This window comes from Crocodylus porosus, unplaced genomic scaffold (assembly GCF_001723895.1).
Source record: "Crocodylus porosus isolate Cpor-Errol unplaced genomic scaffold, CroPor_comp1, whole genome shotgun sequence".
Classification (NCBI taxonomy): Eukaryota; Metazoa; Chordata; order Crocodylia; family Crocodylidae; genus Crocodylus; species Crocodylus porosus.
Window position 1 is genome coordinate 4880396 of NW_017728949.1, and position 8997 is coordinate 4889392.

Genomic DNA, 8997 nt, shown 5'->3' on the forward strand with positions numbered 1-8997 from the left:
AAGACTACTGCCTATATTGTTGTGAGAAAAAAGCCTACAGAAAAGGAAGGAATCTGGACAGCATAAATTAAGGGCCATTGCCTACTGTTAAATTAACTAAAAAAAAATCTTTTACATTTTAAAAAAAATGTTAGATCTTACCTAACAATAACTTAGAAAATCTGATTTCCCATCCGTTCCAATAGTGAGAGGCATTTCCTTTGTCTCAATCTTCTTCTCAGCAGGAGCACCATGCTGATGAAGTATCGTCAAATTGTCAGCTCCCACTGAGAGAAATACCAGCACTGCTTACTGATTGGAGAGATGGAAACAGTGACAGGTGTTTCTAAAAACTGTTGGTTTTTAAATAAAAAACAACTTTTTTTCCTCTGAGAGGATATTGCAGAAATAGAAAAGGTCCCACAGAAAGGCAATGACAGTGAGACTGGTAATGATTGAAGGAAAACAAAAATCAGACTATTTAGTACAGCAAAGAGCTATATGATAAAGGGCATGATATAAATTTATGGGAATAATACATACAGTAGGTCAGTTGGATGCTGATCCTTAGCCTTTCATAATGCTGAAACAAGGGTACATACAATAAAATGAAGAAGCATGAAATGTAAAGGTTTAAATCCAGCCACCTTGACTGAACTGTTCAGACATGCAGTATAATGGCACTTACCATAATTAAATGGTAGAATTTGCTGTCACAACACACTACTAAGTCAAAGAAGTTAGTGGAAACTTAAGAGCATTAGACATTATCATGGATAATGGGAGTATGTGTGCACACTTACATTAATTAAGACAAAAATGCATATTGTAGGCAGGGTTGGTAGACCACTGATTTGTACGGCTGATATACTTCCCATTACGAAACTGTGGTCTAGTTGCTTATTACTTTACTACACGGCAGCCATCTAGATTATTAATGATGCTGTCTTGAGAATTATTTGAATAGTACAGAGTAAATAAGGCCTCATCCTTCATAGTAAACAACAACAAGAAAAGAAAATAATGAATAGCTGCTCATTAAGTATCACCCATTCTCTGCAGTGGATGAGGTAGGGATCCTTTGGAGAAAAAAAAAAGTATGTGATCATGTAATTAAAGGCTGTGTCATAATTTCTACACAGTAAAGGCCTTATTAAGGTTGTACAAGCAACCCTAACTTTTGAGTACATAACTTTGCAAACTTACTGCTGTTTTTTGGTTTATTTTGGTTTTTAACTTTTGCATAGGTAATGGCATGTGAACCAGCCACCAACTTCCTTGGGTACTGCACTGGATATGAGTCTTTACTGCTAGTTCCTCTTCATTCTGCTTTCTGCAGCAGTAGTGTATAGGAAAGAAGAGCAAATTTAAAAATAACACTTACTTTCCATGTCACCACACTGTTTAAGTCTAGAAGATTTTCCCACAAAGAGAGTTTTCCTGGAATTATATATTTTTTTAATCCTGCCTTTAAAATTCAGTAGGAATGCAGTTCTTATTTAAATTCTAATGGGTCTTGTAAAGATTCATCAGAAACAATCTTGTTCTCCATCAGATACTTTCTACAAGCTGTTAGGTTTCTGTTCCCAAAGTTGTTCTGAGTTGATGATTGAACAATACGTATGCTAAATCAGCATCATATACAGTGCTATGGAAATTGTTTGGTGGGCACTGGTTCAATTCCTTTGTCTGGAATATTGTGATTTTAATTGTGAATGAGCATCCAGACTAATGAATAGGCACTTGGTAACTATGCAGATGCTTCCAATTCCCCCTACAATAAACAGTCAATATTGTCTATGGCTTAAAAGCTAAATGCTCCTTCAAGTGCACCTTTGTAAGTCTTGAGTAAATGTGTTTTTCACATGCTAACTAAGAACAACCAGGAAGAAAGTTTTCCTCTGCCATTTTTAGTCTAATAACTTTGCATATCCAGAGACTTGATTCTAGCCCATGCCCTGTAGTAGCAGCCAGGGGTTCTGTTAAACCTCTAGATCCATGGACTGTTATAGCTGCTCAACTCTCTTCCTTATAATTTTTGTGTTTGTTCCCAGTAGCCCTCTCTTACTCCAGTACTGACACATATGAGTGCAGGTTTGCCCCAGCACACTCCCACCCCTGTATGATACAGCTGCCGCGGTCTCATTATGGTACGGACAACAGGAGGGAAACAGTATTTGGCCTTAAATTCAGATCAGTCCTTTTCTGAATTCTTTAATGTGATTCCTACCCTGCCCCCTGCATCTTATCTCCTGTCAGCCCCTCACAGGAAAGTCCTAGAGAATTTAATAGAGATTATACTACAGAGCTCCTCACAAATGTAACAGAGTTCCATAGAAATTCCACAATTTAAACAGAGAATGATATCCTTTCTATAGACTTTTTGAGCCATCCTACAGCATTCTGTTCTATAACGGATGTTAATTGTGTTAAATTCTATAGAATGTCAAAAATGTATAGAAAGGTTATCATTTTCTATTAAATTCTGTGGGACTTGATCATAGAAGACAGCATCACAGAACGAGTAATGCAGTCTCAACATGAAGTATGTCACTGTCTCTTTTGTTAGACATCTTTTTTATTTTTGCATGAATTATTTATTAATCATTAATACAGTTATAAAAGATGTGGGGGTTGGGGAAATGAGGAAAGTGAATTGTACTCATGAGTGTGGCCAATACTGTGACACAGGCCATGTGGCAATAATTAGAGGAGACTGTGCACTCTCTCAAAGCCTGTGGAGACTAAAAATTATTTAGTCAATTGGAGAGGAAAAAGCATTAATATTTAATTAGATAAGATGCTCAGATGTTATGGTGATGAGTGCAGTATTAATACTTAGAGAGACAGACATATTCTTCTTTTACATCTTCTGTTATTCTTATCCCATATGCTCAGAAGAGTAATAAAGTAAACAAAACATGGTATCAATAATGTTTTGCACCTACATAAAGATTTTTCTTCCACTTGGGGAAAATGAGGCACAAAGAAGTGATGTGGTTCCACCAAGGCCATTCTGTGAATTTGTTGCAGTCATAAACAGAACTCAAATCCTCAGATTACCAGCTCTGTGCCCCTAACCACTGGACTACACCATCTTCCCTGAATAACTGAGCTCCATTCTTGTATTATGCTCAGCACCATACTCACTTCCCTGTTTGTGATCTTGGAAAAGCTGGTGCTCATTTGTTATACTATATCTAAGCTGCTGCTAAAATACTAAGATGCAACAGATCCTGAGGCCACCTTGAAATGAATACATTAGGGATATAGTATCATCACGCTGCTCATAATTACATTTTGACCTTATCAGGCAGGTGACCCCTGTGGCTTAGCATCAGTGCATTTAGCTGTGGACTCTGCTGCAGAGATAGCCTTGTGTCTTGATTCCCCTTATGTAAGCTGTTTTACATTTTTGGCCCACTCTCTGCATGGCTGTTAGGATAATTAGTAACTAAAATAAGTCCTTGATATAAATTCAGGAGCAAAACAACATGAATCTGAAAAATAGGTATATTTTGTGGATCTGTCATTTAGGATAACATTTGGCTGATAATTTCAGTGACGTTTGCATACAGAACTGTTATGTTTATTTTCCCTGTAGATAATGAGCAAATGTACTTTCAGTCCAGATTACTTTTGTGTTAGCCTAAAGAAAACAGTGAGAGCTCTAAAAAAAACAAAAACAAAAAACCCAAAAAAGCTCTCACCCTGCTGTCTGATCCCAGCAAGTGGACCCCTGCGGATCAACCCTACATTGTTCAGGTTACAAGTTAGTAGGCATGAAAGATAAGATTCCCCACTCCATTCCACCAGCTGTGGTCCATGGAATTATTTCATTGTGAAGGTGGTGTAATGGAGTGGAGAATCTAGCTCAGCATGACTAAGAGACCACAGCATGTGTTCAACCTGCTCTGTGACAGGAGGCACGTTGGAGCTGGCTCTTGGGGAGCGTCCTTTGCAGACAAGCTAGAGATCACTTTAAACCTTAAAGGTGCAGTGTGCTCTTAAAAACAGCTTTACAGATGCATTCATTTATAATATGTCATTATTACTTACAAATCAAGGGAAGTGATACTTCCACTCTATTCAGCACTGGTGAGGCCTCACCAGCAGTATTGTGTCTAGTTTTGGCCCCACATTGCAAGAAGGATGTGGACAGATTGGAAAGAGTCAAGTGCAGAGCAACATCAATTATTAGGGACCTGGGAAGCTCGATGTACAAGGACGGGCTGAGCGAACAAGGGTTATTTAGTCTAGAGATGAGAAGAATGAAGAAGAATTTAATAGTAGTCTTCAAATATCTGAAGGGCAATTAGAGAGAGGATGGAGATGGGCTGTTCTCTGGCTGTAGGGGACAGAAGTAGGAGCAGTGGCCTCAAGTTGCAGCCAGGGAAATTTAGGTTGGGGAGTTGGTAGACCTTTGTGACAATGAGGGAGGTTGGTCAAGCATTGAAACAAGTTACCTAGAGAAACTGGAATCTCCATGCTTGGATATTTTTGAGAGCACACTTGACAGATAATTTGGCTAGGATGGCTGTCAGGGACAATCCTGCCATGAGCAGGGGACTAGACTAGATGACCTTGTGAGATCCCCTGCAGCCCTATTTTCCTCTGATTATTGTATAATGATAAGAATGTTCACCATTCTTTTGGATGAGGAAGACCAAAGGGGTATCCCTACATGTCCTAAGAATTCGGTAAGCAGTGCCACAAAGTCTTTTCCAAATCCTTACCAAATTCAGCAACAAGCCAGTGGGTTGATCAGTCTTCTCAATTTTTGTTTCTAATATTCTGTTTTTGTTTAATATGCAAGTACAATCAGCTTTACTTAGACCATGTTATTATGTGACCAATTCCCAGCGAGTGCGGGCCTTTTTTAATTATATATATTATTATATTCCACAGGTCAACAAGCAAGTTCAGATAAAGTAATATGAAGTAAATTCCCTGAACCTGCATTCAAAACTCCCAGGGCTTTGTCACATTCATAAATGTGACTGTATGTTTTAAGTATTTTCCTGAAAGAAGTGGACTTAAAAGCAAGTTCTTGAGTTATTTCCTGACTTGGGGCCATTGTATTTCTACTCCCGGCTGAAATTAGGGAATAGCAAACATCTCACAAGGCAGCCTGCTGTGATAGGAACCCATAATTCAAACATTTCAGCCAAAGAGTTTTGACAAAGTTTTGCTTAAGGCTCTATCTCTACCCAAGCATTAACTTTTTTGAGGTTCAGTTCTCAGCAATATTGCCAGCTAGCCAGGCCCTAAAAAATGATGAGTTCAGTTTAAAAAAGTGTGAACTTAAAAAATACAAGCTTTAGGTTCATATTATTTGTCTTGTGCATTTTAGGTGAGAATGTTTTTGTTTCTTTAATAAATACTGATATTCTTATAGCTGGAGGAGCTGGAGCATTGAGAAAAACCATCAAATTTTGCAAGACTCATGATAAAATCATGAGTTGGCAACACTGCACTCATTGCTATCATCTGCTCTTATGTCTTCTTTCACAGGCTTTAGGCCAAACAAAGAATATAAAAGATACTCTTACTCATGAAAGTGTGAATATATTGGCTTAATTTTCAAAAGTGCTAAGCACCAATAATTCCAAATAACATTAGCAGAGGATGTGGATGGTTGGCAAATCTGAAGAAAAAAAAAAAAACACACCAGACTCTTTATGGAAATCTTAGTTCCACTTATTCTTACAGCATTTCCTCTATGCAATCAGAAGTATCGTCTAACTTATTAGGATTTTACCCTGGGACTTGCCATACTGGAGGTACTGCTCTACTGTAGATTTTGTGTATGACCCTGGTCAAGTCAGTCAGTCTCTTGGTTTCACATATGTAAAATAGTTAGGCTGACCATATGAAACATCATCCAAGACATCATCTGGGAAATGCAAGACACAGCTTCCCCACGCACTCTTATGCTCTCATAAGTCAGTGGGGACAGACCTGAACGCCAGGCAGGCAGCAGTGCCCGTCTGCCCTCCTGCATGGCATTCTGCACTGCTCTGACTTCCAGCCAGCCTACGCCCTGTGCTTCCAGGACCAGCCTCCGAAATCCAGGACTAAAATGGGACATATATTCACCCTAAAAATAGGGATTACAGAAGTATTTTATTCCCATGCTAGAGTGATATAAGAATAGATGCATTAAAGACAAAGTTTTCAAATACTACAGAAACAGAAATCATATACACGCCAAAGCTAGATAGATGCCAATACAGCATAGCACCCAATCAGGCAGGATTTTTCTTCCGTATTACTCCATTGAGAGAGAGTTTTCCATTTTGTCTTGTCCTCCTCTAAACAGCCTGTTAGCAGGGGTAGGTACCATGAAACTGTGTGTTGAACAAAGCATGGTGTGAGGGAGACAGAGACACATGTAGCCAAAGCATGGGTTGTATTCTGGCTCCCCGCCAGGGACTGCCCAACCTTATTACAGCTCCCCTTATACAGCTTGTCTAGTAGTTGGGGAATGACCACATAGCCCTGGTTCTCCATATCTCCCAGTCATTATAAAGAACAAGATTAGATTGCAACACATTATAAATGATTAACAGTGAACTATAACTAGGGACCTACTTAACTCATGGCAAAAAAAAAAAACCATTTTCACAGGTTTGTCCCAGCATGAAGAGCCCATTTCACAGGCATTTTGCCGTAGCCCCCACCCCTCTGTGCCGATTAGTGGAGAGATCCTGTGGGGAAGAGGGATGAGGGGGTGGCTGCCATCTTGACTGCTAGCTGCCCCTCATCTGGTCTCATCCCTTAGCACTGATTGGCAGAGAAGCCCAAGGGGGGAGAGGAGGGAGGCAGGACAGCCGTCATCTTGTCTGGTGCCTACTGCATGCCACTCCACCAGCCCATGCCTTCCCCCCCCCAGATGGGCTACACAGACTTGATTAAAAAAATTATATATTCTTATTACGTTTCTGATTCCCCTGCAGATTTTGCAGGCAACCCTGGAATTCACAGTTTACCCACGAAAGCCGCACAACTGCGATTTAGATAGGTCCCTAACTATAACCCTTAATAGTATTTACAGTGCTTTACCAATGAACCAACCAATATAGAAAGTGGATTTGTGAAGTTTGTGTTGAACAAAGACAGACACAATGATTCAGAAAGTAAAGCTCACATCTGAAGCACATCCACTATACAAATTCCAGGTGCTTCATTTCCTGCATCCAGCTCCTTCCCCTGTTCGTGAACATCACTTCTCACTTTCCTACTTTGGCTTCTACAGTGAAGCTCACAGACTTCAGTTAAGGCTAAAAAACCAGAGTTTGGCCAACCCCGAGTGCTTCTGAAAAATCTCACACTAACCTACCTGTGACTTGCTGAAAGAGTCAAGAGTAGATGCAGATCCCTCTTTACTGCTTGCTTGTTTGAACCATTCTGTGTGACAGAAGCATAAATATTTACAATGAACATAAAAAAGAAAACGATAGAAATTGGAGTTGAAATCATTCTTGAAGATAATGCATCTACATCCTGCAGCATACTATGAGAGAAAAGTAGCTTTCAGTCATTTGATATGAGGCAGTATTGCCTAACCTAACAAACATATTTATACATAAGCCGTAAAAGATGCCACCTAATAAATACAAACTTGCAAAATGAAATGGTTGGAATGTATTGCAAGCACCAAAGCAATTGAAACTTCATTTACCAATATTGCACATTGTGGTGATAGATTTATCCACTCCAAATACATGCAGGAAGAAAGTAAGAAGGACTAAACCTCTTTTTTACAAAGCTGCCTTCCTAATATATACTCAGTGGTTTCATAAGGTGCAAACACCTGTGAACTACCACACGCTGAAGGGAAGCATGGATTTCTCTCCCTGCTGGTCCTGCATTGATTGCAATTAAAGAGGAGAAACAGAAGGGAAGGCTTATTTGAGTGCATATCCCCTCAGCCCAGATGAGCACTTGCTGTTTGATTTTTTTCCCCTATCACTTTCCTCTGCTTGTTAAAAGCACAAATTGTATTATTTTGTGCAATGATGTGATAACAGTATTCACACCCATGGTAACAATGTTACATTTCATTAGGTTGCACAGCTTTTAATTTCAAGTTAATACAGTACAGAGGGCTTTATGTCCAACATTTTAAATTCCATGGCATGTTGATGAAAAGAAATTACATTGATGAAACAGTTAGGCAGTGATTAATATGATCCATAACTCATAGTGATGTAACAGCTTCAGCATTCTCTCCTACACAAAGTGATGTCCAATTACTTGCTATTGATCAGATATTGCATTGCACCAAATGGAATGCCAACTTCAATTCATTTCATCATATTGAATTTCAGCCAATATCAATGGATATTTGGCATGTGTTTCCCTGAAACATTTGTCTGCCATCAGGGAGTTGATTAACAGGTTGGCAGTTTTTGTTTGTGAAAGAGAAGGAGGGGAAATAAAAGAAATGTGCAAATTCTGTTTGTGAAATTTGTTCTCATACCTAACAAGGATGTAATGGAAATGCTTTTCTACACATCTACATCTGTTTCATGCACATTAATGCATGCCCTCTTCAAGCATGTTTGCATTTTCTGATGCTCCATTCTTATTTTTATTGATAATCAAGTGAATAATTAAAGTCCAGCAGCTACAGAAAACCCCCCACATAAATCATCTCCAGTATCCAAGTACTGCACCAGTGCTCAGACATAACTCATAAATGAAACACCAGAAATCCAGGATTCACCCTATCACGTGTCATTTCCTTACACAAAGTTCATCCCAGCAAGCTCTGTGCCATGCAAAGATAATTCCCAGAAGGAGAACTGGAGAAGAGGTGTATGGGTTGTCTTAGGACATTTGTTTTGACAAATCACTACAACACAGAACGGTGGTTTGGCCTTTATCATCGCAGCTGTTAGTGTGTTGCATGACCAGCTGATGTGCTGTTGGCCCCAAATTTCCCTTCATTTTAATGTTTTTATCCTGCTGTTATTGGTACACTTGTAACATTTGTTTCTCACTCATTTGAAA